Source organism: Schistocerca cancellata, chromosome 2, assembly GCF_023864275.1.
Source record: "Schistocerca cancellata isolate TAMUIC-IGC-003103 chromosome 2, iqSchCanc2.1, whole genome shotgun sequence".
Lineage (NCBI taxonomy): Eukaryota > Metazoa > Arthropoda > Insecta > Orthoptera > Acrididae > Schistocerca > Schistocerca cancellata.
This window is the reverse complement of record NC_064627.1, coordinates 568761000-568776827: the sequence shown is the minus strand read 5'-3', so window position 1 is coordinate 568776827 and position 15828 is coordinate 568761000.

The window sequence follows — 15828 nt, the reverse complement described above, 5'->3', positions numbered from 1 at the left end:
AGATACTAGCAGAAAAAGGGAAGAAGGCTTCCACTTAATAAGCAAGTTTACACCGAATACAGAAGCATGGAAGGTATCAGAAGGAGATTGGCATACGCTAAGAAAATTCCCTTCGATGTGTTCTGTCCAATGGCATCCAATAATTACATGGCACTGAAGATGGAAGATGATGTTCCTGAAAATGTTTCTGTTCCTGAGAGAGTAGTGTAATGTTTGGAAATGTAACAAATGGTTCAAATGGCTCTGAGCACTATGGGACTCAACATCTGAGGTCATCAGTCCCCTAGAACATAGAACTACTTAAACCTAAGTAACCTAAGGACATCACACACATCCATGCCTGAGGCAGGATTCGAACCTGCGACCGTAGAAGTCGCGCGGTTCCAGACTGAAGCGCCTAGAACCGCTCGGCCACCGCGGCCGGCTGGAAATGTAACATGGACTATGGAAAACCCGGGGAGGAAACTGAAAGCATTTGAAATGCGCCACGTACAGGAATATCATAAAAGTAGTACAGTCAGAGTACAAGATAAATTGGTGTTAGAACTGTCAATACATAAGAAGATGGACTGACGCGCAGTAACAAAATACTGCTTAATACGTGACATTGCAGATATTCTGCGCAACTGCTTATCGTTCGGCAGTGATATTCGCGTTTGAGCACATATGATGCAGCTGTTTTGTCATTGTAGCGATCATTATAGCTGACAATAAAGACTGAAAACATTGCGAGCACCTCTCCGGGTCTCTTCATTTGACGAGCTACTGTGTAACATATTGAGATAATCTAGTGGTAAATCGAAACTGATTATGACATCACTTGTATAGCCTAAAGTAAGTGTTATGCATACGCTGTAAAAAAAGAATGTTTAGGGCAATGTGTTTGTAAAGCACAATCTCTACATAAAGCTGGGCCGTCTACACGTTGAATTCAAAGAATAGGGAAGTGCCATCCCTTTCTCGCGTCGCTTTAATGGGAATTCACACAAACTGATGTGAAGTAGCACAAGGATCTTAAAATGGAGATAGATAACAACAGTATACAACTTTGGTATTGGTTTTGTGCTAATGTTGATATTGCATCGAGGAAACAGGAATATGTTGCAAAGAGTTGAGTGTATGTTACTTAGTAAATTTTGTAGTCTTTGACGCAGAAGATAAAAAAGCCCGGCGGTAAAGATTTCTTATTGTTTGTCACAGGAATGGGCAAAACTTCTCAAATGGTGGGCGTTACAAGGAAAGTGAACCTTCCTGTCAGAGAGATAATCTCGCTTCACGGGAATTCTTTTGCGAGCCGCGTGCTTGACTCTTTTCTTTGTGTAGATACTTAGAAAATTTATCTTGTAGAAAATACTTATACGGGTATAACGTAAGCAAGGAACATTACCACCAAAATTTGATATCGCAAAACTTAGTTATGTGTTTATCAAAATTAGGAATGAAGAGACGATTATTGTGTCGAATTCAGAGCAATTCATTCGTTACGGCGAATGGAATAGTTCGGTGACACATATGGACATGCATAGTACTGGCTCCACGGTATATTGGTGACTGCCTATGGGCGGATAACGGGTTCTCGACTTAAAAGATACTCCATCATCTTCGATTTCGTTCTGGCTTTTGTATGTGCTTCCGTATCTCGAATGCGGGAAAACTGCGGCCGCTAGACAACATTAAGCGACAACGTGTTAATTATACGAGTCGTCCTGCACTTTAGAGGATTTTTACAGCAAATAAATGGACCACAGTGCATAATGCCACAAGTCACTTTGGTGCTGGACAACAAGAACTCGTGAGCACCTATATCATGCTCCTCGCTATGGCAAAAGCACTAGTGTGAAAGTATATCTTTGGTCACCATGTTTTATAGGTCACAGAGATCTGTATAGGTGCCACAACACTGACATATGACCCTCAAAGCATGAATGGAACTTCACTGAACTGCGTAGTCGTGATATACGCTGTAGGCGCCTCATTCTACACTCCTGGAAATGGAAAAAAGAACACATTGACACCGGTGTGTCAGACCCACCATACTTGCTCCGGACACTGCGAGAGGGCTGTACAAGCAATGATCACACGCACGGCACAGCGGACACACCAGGAACCGCGGTGTTGGCCGTCGAATGGCGCTAGCTGCGCAGCATTTGTGCACCGCCGCCGTCAGTGTCAGCCAGTTTACCGTGGCATACGGAGCTTCATCGCAGTCTTTAACACTGGTAGCATGCCGCGACAGCGTGGACGTGAACCGTATGTGCAGTTGACGGACTTCGAGCGAGGGCGTATAGTGGGCATGCGGGAGGCCGGGTGGACGTACCGCCGAATTCCTCAACACGTGGGGCGTGAGGTCTCCACAGTACATCGATGTTGTCGCCAGTGGTCGGCGGAAGGTGCACGTGCCCGTCGACCTGGGACCGGACCGCAGCGACGCACGGATGCACGCCAAGACCGTAGGATCCTACGCAGTGCCGTAGGGGACCGCACCGCCACTTCCCAGCAAATTAGGGACACTGTTGCTCCTGGGATACCGGCGAGGACCATTCGCAACCGTCTCCATGAAGCTGGGCTACGGTCCCGCACACCGTTAGGCCGTCTTCCGCTCACGCCCCAACATCGTGCAGCCCGCCTCCAGTGGTGTCGCGACAGGCGTGAATGGAGGGACGAATGGAGACGTGTCGTCTTCAGCGATGAGAGTCGCTTCTGCCTTGGTGCCAATGACGGTCGTATGCGTGTTTGGCGCCGTGCAGGTGAGCGCCACAATCAGGACTGCATACGACCGAGGCACACAGGGCCAACACCCGGCATCATGGTGTGGGGAGTGATCTCCTACACTGGCCGTACACCACTGGTGATCGTCGAGGGGACACTGAGTAGTGCACGGTACATCCAAACCGTCATCGAATCCATCGTTCTACCATTCCTAGACCGGCAAGGGAACTTGCTGTTCCAACAGGACATTGCACGTCCGCACGTATCCCGTGCCACCCAACGTGCTCTAGAAGGTGTAAGTCAACTACCCTGGCCAGCAAGATCTCCGGATCTGTCCCCCATTGAGCATGTTTGGGACTGGATGAAGCGTCGTCTCACGCGGTCTGCACGTCCAGCACGAACGCTGGTCCAACTGAGGCGCCAGGTGGAAATGGCATGGCAAGCCGTTCCACAGGACTACATCCAGCATCTCTACGATCGTCTCCATGGGAGAATAGCAGCCTGCATTGCTGCGAAAGGTGGATATACACTGTACTAGTGCCGACATTGTGCATGTTCTGTTGCCTGTGTCTATGTGCCTGTGGTTCTGTCAGTGTGATCATGTGATGTATCTGACCCCAGGAATGTGTCAATAAAGTTTCCCCTTCCTGGGACAATGAATTCACGGTGTTCTTATTTCAATTTCCAGGAGTGTATATAACGCGAGTAACGGTTTTTTGTTTTCACAAATGAAAAAGTAAAACCTTGTATTAAAGTAACTAATGTTTTGCGTGGACAGTGTCACAAGATGTACATTTTCCAAAATATGATCTGCTATAACAGAGCTTTTACTGGCGTTCGAACATTGCCGCTCTTCAAACGAGATTAGTTTCTAAACATTTTAAAATATAAAATGTGTACATTTTTTTTCAGATATTAAAACAGTGATTGCGTATTGAAGAACTGACTTAACATATTTTTTAAACATAAAAAATTGTCGGATTTCGTTGTCAGGTAGGAGAGAGGTGGTTAATATTTGGTAGGGAGTGGGTGACGTGATTTGAGGCTACATGAACGTTGAAGACCGAAGGAGGCAGTGCACCCCGCTTTCCAACATGCACCGTTTAGGCAGGCGGTGAAAGTATTCTCGTGTGGGGGAATGCATACATTGACTAAATGGGGGCCCTTTTACGCCTCCATCGCCTCTCACCTGTGAATGATACAGGGTCTACTGTACAACAGCGATAATAATAGCAGCAGAGTAGCTATCAGTCTCGGATAGCATGCTGTCATGTTTGTGTTTTAAGACGTCGAGGAATAGAGGGGGTGAACCTGGTGCAAACACGTATCCATTCCTTTCGAGTTGCACCGAGGTGACCGCCGAGCTTTCAGTAGTTGGACTGCCATCAATAGTGCCACATGTTCTAATTTCATGAGACATTGAGGGCGGAAAGTTGGTGTTTAATTCACGACACGTGCATTAAGTCCGCTGATCAGGAGTTTCACATCGATTGCCGGTCAAGTACTAGTGGTGAAAGTTTTTCCACCATGACGACTCGAACCAAGTACAAAGTCGATCGCCATCGCACAGACTTTGGTTAGCGACCTCGCCTGCTGAGGCTGGTACGTACTATCGTGGTAATGCTCGACTATCGCCTTCATATGTGTTAAAACTATTCTTTAAGTGTAATCGTAATAACTGCTACGTGTGGAGTGTTTTTACAAGGACGACACTGCCATTCCTATGTTGTTACAAAGAACGATGCAACATCATGTTTATCTGCCTATACCAGGCAGCAACTTTCAGTTAAAATACCCTTCTGTGAACGGGAATGACATTATGTGCGTACGAGTACAGGTTGCGGCGCAGGAACGACGGCATATGGAAGTTCGGGTCTGGTCTCAGTCGTCCACAGATAGCTAACGGAACAAAGGACAATCAATTTACTATCTTTTCCGAGACGGTACAATGGATGCGCTCGATTATTAGATTATTAGGCATCTTCACAGGAACCAAATGACTCTTTGATGAAACTTTCACGATAACGTAAGCGTTTTGCCGGTTATTTCGGTAATGTTTCCACGGATCCCCCACCTCCCGCAGTTCGGGCGTACCCGGCAGATGACATGAAGCTGCTCTCGTTGCGGACACTGCCACGGAACACGTAATTACGAATATATTAATCCACGTGCCAGCCCTGTGCCGGGAATGAACTACTAGGGTTTTTTTTTTCTCTTCATGACAACGTGGTGTCCAATGGGAGAAGGTTCGAAGAGCATATCCTTTACATCTGCATCTGAAGATATTAGAAACCTATGGAAAACGACATGCGTCGCTCTCTCGCGGGAATATTTGCATGTAAAATCATCTCGATAACGCAAGGTATTCTTATTCCGAGTTTCCTGCACATCTTCAGATAGCTGACCAGTCAACAACGAATCAGCTTCGATTACGGCATTTTCGTGCATCAAAACTATGTGCACTGATGTCGGCATCGGGCATTGTTACACAATATTGTGAGTCTGGAGAAGCTGGATCAGAATTGAGAGAAATATACATTTTTTAGACTTCTGGATAGATATGATTTAATATTAGAGTTCTTTGTACAAAATTTGAATAGTTGTGCAGCATTTTGCGAAAAAACAACGTTAGACTACTCGAGGAAATTTTAATCTTGTAAAAAACATTATGATCACATTTCCGAATAGCTTCCCAAGAATTCTACAGAAAACACTAGTGACTTTTTTCCTGCTTTATGCGGATAGCAATTTATTAGTTAATTGCAATAATGAGCAATCCATTTTTAGCGTTTGACACTGCCGCACGGCATAAAAATGGCGATTCACTAAAAAGTGCAAATATGTGCACGAAAATACATTTGAACTTGTTAACTATATTACTGAGGTAGTAGAAGAGCCACACAGAAGAAATTCTGTAGACAACGGTTTGGGATAGTATCAGTAGTAGTTTAAGCCTATGTAGCTTACAACACAGGTTGAAAATGCTACAAACACAATCGAGACGACATAAGAAGCTGCCGGACAGCTCGCAACGTTCTTTCCAGTTTTCAACTTCAAAGCGTTAACGGCTGCAGGCAAAAGCAGTGGACATCTACAGAGCTGTGACAACACTGAGGCGTTGCCATAGAGACGTTTACAAAATCGCGGTTCGTTATTGGTTGAGGTTGACCAGCGAGACTGTCGCGCCCAGGCCCGTGGCTACTGTCACAGATCAACTTAACGCCGACTCAACTACAGGCAGGATCGCTGTCATGTATTAAAAAAGCCACACAAACAATGTGTGAAAACTGTGTGCCATTGTACTATTGACTGTTTATAGTCAATTGTCACAGATCGTATCATATCGGCTGAGACTGGAATGACGCTGCAGCATTGGGCAAATGCACCAGTGGAATATACACAAGATTTCACGGGGCAAAAGACCGAACGTACTCCTTTTTGTCTATTTTATCCAAGTGTTGAAACGGGTTGGCCCACTGTGCTGCGTTACAAAAACGGAAACATGGTAGCATTTTTGGAATATCGTCATCCTTACAAAAGACATGAAAAACTCTTCTATATAAACTCAGTGGCAGAAATAAACTGAAGGGCTTTCTTTGCACTCGGAATGTACTAGTGCGATTGTAAAGTAAGGCCTAGATAACATATACTTGCCTGTAGTGTCGTAGCTACGCGGTTCTGCTACCGCGCTTCACGGCTGACGTAATATTTATTGATTATTCTGTTAACGTAGAGCTACTTTAAAGGCAAAACTCAGAGGTACTTGAAGAAAAAGCGATTCATTAGAATGAGAGAAAGTGAGGGATGTGATTTACATCCTTAAGCAGCCGTCTCACGGATAATTCGTCATAGATCTAAGAAACATTTTAAAAAGATATATAGCTTTAAAAAGACAATTGAAAGGAAACTATATGCAACAAATCAACAGTAACCTCGGGCGAACGTTCTATGTTGACAGTTTCTGAAATAGAAAACATAACACCAAAAGGAGAACGTTGTTATTCCAGTTTAGCTGAATATGAACCATGGAGAAATATGGAGCATGCCATACATCAATAAGGTGCGAAAGAAGGTTTAGAGCTAGTGTGGAGAGTCGCAACAGAAGGTAACGGCAAATAAATGCCAGATAAAAGCTACGAGTAGTTGGGCAATAATAGCCGCTGACACTTAAGTACTTCCGCTAAAGATAATGGTATCGTAATTTCTAAAGAAGCTGATGTTAATCAACTATCTGAAAGCAAGTGTTACGAGCTGTGCTTCGAAATGTCACTTCGAGGAATTACATACTTGTGAGTGCATTTTGTTTGCCCATAATCTTTCTTAATACTTTAATAAGACAAATCTTGTGAAATTGAACTGCCATTCTTCATAACTCGGTATCTGTGTTATAATCCCGAACAATGCAATTCGCGTACTTGCGGGAACGCTATCTGATAAAATAAGTCACCGAAACTGAAACAGCATAGGTGCTTTTTTAATTAATTTTGCCACGCTAATTAGAAATCCGAAACTGTAAGCTAAATAAGCTATCCCGTGAAAATGTATTGCGCGGAATAGTGAGCGGTGCTGCATTGCGTGACGTCACAATGTGTGACTTGCAATTCCAACACACAATATAAAGGAATGAAAATTCTGTATAAAATTACCAATAGAATTTTGAAAGAATGAATAACCAAAATGTTTCAAGGAAAGAGCCCTCAGAATTTACGTTCACAATCTGACTGAACAAAATTCCAAACCCTGAATAATACACGCGCAAATGTAGCACTGCTCTGTGAGAATAAGTGTCTAGATATGAAACGAAATCGGATATAAACTTTACTTAATCTGACTCTTATAATGAATTCCGAAAAGCAAAGCTAACTGTAAATGATCTTATTGTCTTGACTGTAATGTAACTGGCACTAACAATTTTGTGTGGCTTTTCTGTGTCAACGGAAACTTGGTAGTGCGCGAAGTGATACACATAAAATATGCTGCGCTGGAGCAAGAAAGCTGAACAAGAAAAAGCCTAGTGCAGTGCAGTGCAAAGAAATGCAACTATTCTAAACAGATCACGGTTTGCTTTTACTTTGTGCAGCTGTGACCCGCTCCGTGCAGTGAGACGATGCGCATAATTGGAAAATCTGAAATTCTTTCGTGAGCAGACGAAGCTGGAATTTGAACTTTTTAGATGACATTGTTATTTATCATTTATAAAGCAGTATTACGAAAACTTATAGCCGATTCTCAACAATCACAGTGACATTTACAAAAATTATTCTTTTCTAACAAATTCTACTGCGCCATGAATTTAATAATTAATTTGGTAAGGGAGCGATGAAACTATAGTTTCTGAATGCAAGCCATGTGAACTGGTAACTGTACTTAATCACTTCTGAACAATGAGTAACACAAACCAATAAAGAAAAATTCCACTAAAACACTCCGTTGCTCAAACACATCATAACTATGCGCAAGCAAGCAGAACAGCAACATTGTCTCATAATCTTCACCTGTTCAATTAATCCTCACAAATCATAATTCACAACACCTTTCACTGTATCTTTATCTTTGTGCTCTGCAGCAATTTCCATCCTCTCAACAGCGTAGGTGACATCCGACTCTCTCACTAGCTTAGCTTATAAAGCTCACATCAGTTTCTCTAAATACCTAAAATAAAGTAGAAACCTTACTATATTAACTGCTGAAATCAATAATCTTTACAAAGTTTCAAAAAATGGTTCAAATGGCTCTGAGCACTATGGGACTTAACTTCTGAGGTCATCAGTCCCCTAGAACTTAGAACTACTTAAACCTAACTAACCTAAGGACATCACACACATCCATGCCCGAGGCAGGATTCGAACCTGCGACCGTAGCGTTCGCACGGTTCCGGACTGTAGCGCCTAGAACCGCTCGGCCACCACGGCCGGCCTTTACAAAGTTTGTTTGTTTATTTGTGTGTGTGTGTGTGTGTGTGTGTGTGTGTGTGTGTGTGTGTGTATGTGTGTGTGTGTGTGTGTGTATGTGTGTGCACGTCGAAGAACGATGTGGTCTTCCTTTCTTCTCTTCCCTTAGTATTACATTATTTGATGCTTTTTTTATCGTTTTGGATGCGGTAGCTCCTTGAAAAGGATGGCTGGAGAGCGGTAAGTTACTGGAGCCACAAAGTAACATCTACGCCAGCAATGGGCTCACAGTCACAAGTAGTTAACAACGAATTAAGCCAAGAGCAATCAAATAAATGGCTCAAGGGTAAATAACATGTGCTTTACACAACAAAACTTAAATTTAGAATTCTTGCAGTTACAAGCAACGAATCACAAATCAAATAGCAGCTAAATAGTTTACCGCCATGTAGCTTTGCTCATAGTCAGGTAAAGGAGACCGTATGACAAACCTAGGGACTGAAAAATTGGCAAAGATCTAAGTAAAAGTGTGTTTTACAGGGAAGCCAAAAAGCATTTGTTTAGTTACAAGCAATTATTCCTAAAAACTGCACCAGCGGCGTAAGTTTTAAATGGTTCAAATGGCTCTGAGCGCTATGGGACTTTACTTCTGAGGTCATCAGTACCCTAGAACTTAGAACTACTTAAACCTAACTAACCTAAGGACATCACACACATCCATGCCCGAGGCAGGATTCGAACCTGCGACCGTAGCGGTCGCGCGGTTCCAGACTGTAGCGCCTAGAACCGCTCGGCCACCCAGGCCGGCCGGCTTAAGGTCCAATGACAAAATGGCATGATATAAGGATATGCAAGTACAAGTTACAATTACAGATTACAAACATAAAAGCTGAAACCAGTGATTTACTCTCGACAATTTCATCAAAGGACGTCTAGCCCAATAAACTTAGTAATCATGAAGTAGGCAACACCAAATTATAAGGGGACAACAAATTCTACTAACACTGAGATTCAGTAGTATTCAAATAAGTCATAACTTGTACAGGTTAAATGAATTAACGGTAGGTATCTAGAGAAATAAGTTTACAGTTGGTAAAGGCGCTTTAAAGTTTGCCTGAAATCCCCATAAAATGCAAGAAATCCATTAGTAACTGTAGTGAGATTCACAGCATAGTGATCACGCTAACAGATTGTCGGAACATATATTACGGGTTACTTTTAAGCGACTTTTCTTTACGTAAACATGTTTTAAAAAGCGAACGTTTGTCATGCAATCACACACTATTCATATAATTGAAAAATTCAAGTGAGGTAGGCTGTTGCAGTGAAACAAAAACAGTTACGGAATAAAAACACAAATACTAAAACTACAATTATGGAGAGAATCAAATTTTAAGATCTTTAGCCTACAAGGAATTTTAACAGTACCTTAAAAGACACACATACATTGAATTAACGGCCAGCGGTCACTTAATCAAGTTATACAACTGGCGGAGATGTCTTAAAATAGTGACATATAATTTGATGAAAACGTAAGAAATCCTTAAGAAATCTTGTAACAGGTTCTTACAGCCCAGTCTCCAAGCACAGTAATACGATACGTTTGCACTAAAGGACGCCCTTCGGCGCAACCAACGTTTCTCAGGAAACAATGACAGTATCCGCTCTGATCTATCGACAGACTTGACAGGGCCCAGGCAGCAGGACAGAATACAGAACTGAAAATAATTAACAGACAGAGAGCTGGTTCACAAAAGTAATAAGCGGGAAGTTATACGGGTCTAAAATACAGGGTTTTACAAATCACTTGTACCAACGTAAACTTAATATTAATTGTGAAAAAAATTTAATATCTTACAGAAATGTTTGGTATAGCACTGAATGAAGTACATATTCATGCTTTATTTACAAATATTCAATGTAGCTACTATTTGGATTTGTTCAATTCCTGCATCAGCTTCATATGTGGTATGCAGCCAGGCTCGGCGAAACGATTGTACCAATTAATAACAGTTTGTCTTTGAGGTGGTGGTTTGCAATATTTAGTCCTGAATTGTCTTTGTACTATAGTAACGGATATGGTTTCATGAAACCATAAACAATGTTGTGCATACTCTGCACCGTTACAAGACTCCATGAAGACTGTTGGAATAAATCATTCACGCAAGCCATCTAGCGGGAACGTCAGGAACTGTGTTAGGCGGGTATACAACTTGAAGATATATTGCATTCAGTGCTATACCAAATATTTCTGTGAGTTATTTATCCTTGTCACATTTAATGGTTACTCTTGTACAGCTAATTCATGAACACACTGTACTCGGCTGGCTAGCTGTCTTACAAAATTACACTGAAGAGCCAAAGAAAGTGGTACACTTGCGTAATATCGTGTAGGGGCCCGCGAGCACGCAGAAGTGCCAAAACACAACGTGGCACAGACTCGACAAATGTCTGAAGTACTGCTGGAGGGAAGTGATATCATGCATCCTGCAAGGCTGTCCCTAAATCCGTAAGAGTACGAGAGGTTTGAGATCTCTTCTGAACTGCACGTTGCAAGTCATCCCAGACATGGGTCAATAATGTTCATGTCTGGGGAGTCTGGTGGCCAGCGAAAGTGTTCAAACTCAAAAGAGTGTTTCTGGAGCCACTTTGTAGCAATTCTGGGCGTGTGGGAAGTCGCATTGTCCTGCTGGAATTGCCCAAGTCCCTCGGAATGCACAATGGACATGAATGGATGCAAGTGATCAGACAAGATGCTTACGTACATGTCACCTGTCAGAGTCGTACCTGCACGAATCAGGGGTCCCATATGACTCCAACTGGTCACGCCCCACACCATTACAGAGCCTCCACCAGCTTGAACAGACCCCTGCTGACTTGCAGGTCCAAGGGATACATGAAGCTCTCTCCATACCCGTACACGTCCATCCGCTCGATGTAGGTTGAAACGAGACTCATACGACCAGGCAACATGTTTCCAGACATCAGCAGTTGAATGTCGACGAGCCCAGGCCAGGCGTAAAGCTTTGCGTCGTGTTGTCATCGAGATTACACGAGTGGGTCTTCGGCTCCGTTAGCCCATATCGATGATGTTTCGTTGAATGGTTCGCCCGCCGACCTTTGTTGATGGTGCAGCATTGAAACCTGCAGCAATTTGCGGAAGGGTTGCACTTATGTCACGTTGAACGATTCTCTTCAGTCTTCGTTCGTCCCGTTCTCGCACGTTCTTTTTCCGGCCGCAGTGATGTCGGAGATTTGATGTTTTACCGGATTCGTAATATTCACGGTACACTCGTGAAATGGTCGCACAGGAAAATCTCCACTTCCTCGCTGCCTCAGAGATGCTATGTCCCGCCGCTCGTGCGCCTACTATAACACCACGTTCAAATTCACTTAAATCTCGATAACCTGCCATTGTAGCAGCAGTAACCGATCTAACAACTACACCAGACATTTGTTGTCTTACATAGGCGTTGCCAACCGCAGCGCCGTATTCTGCCTGTTTGCATACCCTCTGTATTTGAATACACATACCTATATGAGTTCTTTGGTGCTTCAATGTAGATCACTATTAACAACGTATTACCAGTTCAGTTTTACGTCTGTCACAACACTACAGTGAGGTCACTGATAAAATTTTAATTAATGGTTAACGCGGCTTGTAACGTACACATAGAATTAAATGGCCTGAGAGTTAAAACCAGTCTGTAAAGTAAGCTTAACAAGCCCTTAAAGCACCAACACAACAAATCGAATAAACACTACTTCCATAAAACGCAAGACAATGGATAACATGTGAGCCAAGCAAACTGTACGTAATCTTAACAGTAGTCACACAGATACTATTCAAACCTGCAGGTAACATTAAAGCAGTCACATAGAGCACTATTGAAACAAATACTGAACACCTTAAAACACTGGCAACGTGAGGCGAACAGTGCATGTGATTTACCAAATTACAAAACAGAAAATGCCCCTTATGCACACCACAATGCAGTCAGGCTACTCATTAACGTGGCGAGTAAATAACAATTTTACGGAGTAAACGCATTTGCACCACAAACCGCGAGTACGTGCTTCGTTTTCAAAAAGAAACGGGAGGCTTTGGCTCACGATATCAGACGGGAGTGATGTCAGAAACATTAACAAGGAACTTGAGGAACTCGGTCGCACAAATTTAATGCCAATAATCAAGCGCTTCACCATAGCCCACAATATGTGCAGTCAATAGTTTCCCAAGCAGGCTCTCTTCCTTCGACGATCAGGTAGAAGAAATTCAAGTTTACAACCAATTTGAAGGCGCCGATAACTCTCCTTACGCGAGGCTGCCGCCTGCCAGTAATGTTCGGCCAACGCAGAGCTCTCAGACGTCCTCAACGAAAATGAACCTCCTACTAACTGTGAGCCAGACACTTCCCACAGCAAGCCGGGCACCGGAATACATGGTGTCTCAAACCTTTTGGGTCAAATTGGAACAAGTGATAGTGGGTCCACCACCGATTATATTGAGACAGGGAGCCAATGGTCGGAAATCCTTATTACTCTGTTATAGAATACATAGCGTACACTGCATAACATCAACGTTTCTCATAGTAAATGTTCTAAATGACGACCGCCAGTCTCAAGGTATGCATGGCAACGGCCGCATTCAATCAAAGATCCCTGGTGTCTGTTTTACCAGGAGAGAGGCAGCATGGACCCTAGCAAGCAGGTCTTCAACCGCTTCTTCGTGTGTTTCACACAACAGTGTCTTGACGTTGTGAAGGTACGTCACATAAATGGACATTTGGGGAAAGGGAAAGGAAGTTTTGGTTATGAGACGTGTGAATTATAAATTATTTCAAGACTGTGTACATGTGCGCGATGTATAACAAATAGTAAAGAACGTAAGTTATTATTATCAAAACACAAATATCGATGTAATTAACAAAACACAGTTTTTTTTTGTATAATCTCTGTGTAACATAGGCCATGAAGATCAGAGACAATGCTTTGATTGAACTAACTCTCCTTTTTTGTTTCGTCCAGCGGTAGGCCGCCATTGTAGTGTTGTCTGATAATTAACGTAAGTTTTATCTGTATTTTTGAAAAATATAATAGAAATTTTTATTAGAAAGCGTTTATTATTGACTTAGTTGTCACATCTCATGACCGCAACTATTAATTATAATGAACAAAGTTTTTACAGGACATCGTAGTGCAGGGAGCTCATCTCCCCTAGCAGGATTTAGTCGGCCATTACGGTGACTGTATTATTTAATTAAAATATCATGGCATAATATTAAATGTAAATGCGAGAGACTTCTCAATGATCTTTCATTAATTTCGAAGTTAAAATTAATTTCAGTTACCAAAATTCACAGCACTGAATGACTTCAGTATGCTTCATTTTGGCCGCCTAACGGCAGACGAGATTCTCTCCAGTTTTGCCTTGCAAATAATGAACAAGAATATTGAAAATCATTACATTCCGCAATATCTCAGTTAATCTTTACGTAATTTGGTACATAAATAACCAGTAGCCCCTGAGACCCATATTAATAATTACAGTTTGCGTAAGAATACGCATATTTCCCTTTCTAAATAGCAGCGCTCACGCAAACTATTTATTAGAAGGCGGTGAGTCGCGCGCTGTGTTTAAAAAATATTATATCGTACGTACTTCGGGGAAGCCGATGTCCGTACGAGTGTTATCGCGGTATAAGTTAATTAAAAGTCTCATGCTAGCCCACAATATTTAAAGCCACCCCAACCACAATCATAATATATATAAATATAAAAAATATGCACTTATACCGTGATAACGTACCCAGAGGAGAAGTCCAGAGGTGTGAGATCCGGCGATCGCGCTGGACGTGGCACAGGACCTCCCCTCCCAATCCAAAGATGAGGATAAGTTCAGGTGCTCGCGCCCATAGTAATCAAACTGTACTGGTGCTCCGTTGTGCTGAAACCATCTCCTTTCGGGAAAAGAAGGGGTACAGTCTCCAAGAACTGCGGCAGTACATCTCGCAGGAACAGTCAAATGGGAAGGCAGCAAATAAGGTCGACTGTTTCTTTTATTTCCTCCAACGATCACAAAAATTTTGCCCGAAAGTTTTGTGATCTTTGGCGGTAGTAAAAGAAGTTCATTCTACACTTCTCGGATCACTATTTCAGTCCGCGACCATGTCGCAATTTGTGAATCTTCGTCAACGCCCGCCCATACGTTGATGGAGAATCGCTGCTGATGGGCACCAGTGTGGGTGCATGAGGATTGCCCTCACTCTAGGCAAGGTTGATGTGGCTGTTGAAAACATCAGACGGATGAATGAGGCCCCATCCGTGAACAATACAACCTATAAGAAGTTCGGCAGTACAGCACTGCGGTGGATAATCCATTAACATACGTGGATTGTCTGGTCCGCTGGGACCAGTGCTTGATCATGTTCCTAATGATATGGGTGTGATACCTGTTCCACCAGTACTCTCCACACCGTATCTTTCGAAGTGTGCGTTGCACGAGAAATTTGACGGATTCTTGTTGCTAGGCGGTCGGCCGCAAATCAACGCCATATCCTCGAAGTCTGATGATCCGGCAAGTCTTTGGCAGGAATCATTGCCGGCTCTCTGTGGTGTGAACGGTCCCGTCTCTTAAGTTGGTAGCCATGGTGATAACATTCTTCCAATTAGGACGACGCCTGCTGGGAATGCGTTCTCCGTACATTCGTGCTGTTCTACGGACACTACAACCCGCCGCATCGTACATTAACTTCATGTCCGTCGACTCTCGCGACGAGCACGTTCCATGTTTGACTACGCGTCATGCACTGTACATAATAAGACACCTCACCATGGAGACATCACAAACTGCCTGATGCGATGGACTACTGACACCAGGGGTAGTGGTGTGCATGCGGCACAGGTTAATGTGCCGCTGCGAAGCATGCGGTCGTTACATGACACACGTGCTGTGAGCTAAGTTTTGTAGAGTACTTCTGTTTGGTGGTCAGGGGCGTACGCTCTTTCTCATCCGCTACCTGTTCCAGTGCACAGCAGACACCCGGAATCTTGGCGAGAGTGCGAAAGAACTGCATGCGCCATTCCAATACATGCTTTGAGACTGGAGGTCTTCACTTTGAACAATTACTGTTAGCTACATTGTTGTTATGCATTGTGCACTGTTTATGTTCATAACACAATACATATGCATTTTCGACTATTGGTTCCCTATTTCAATGTAATCGGT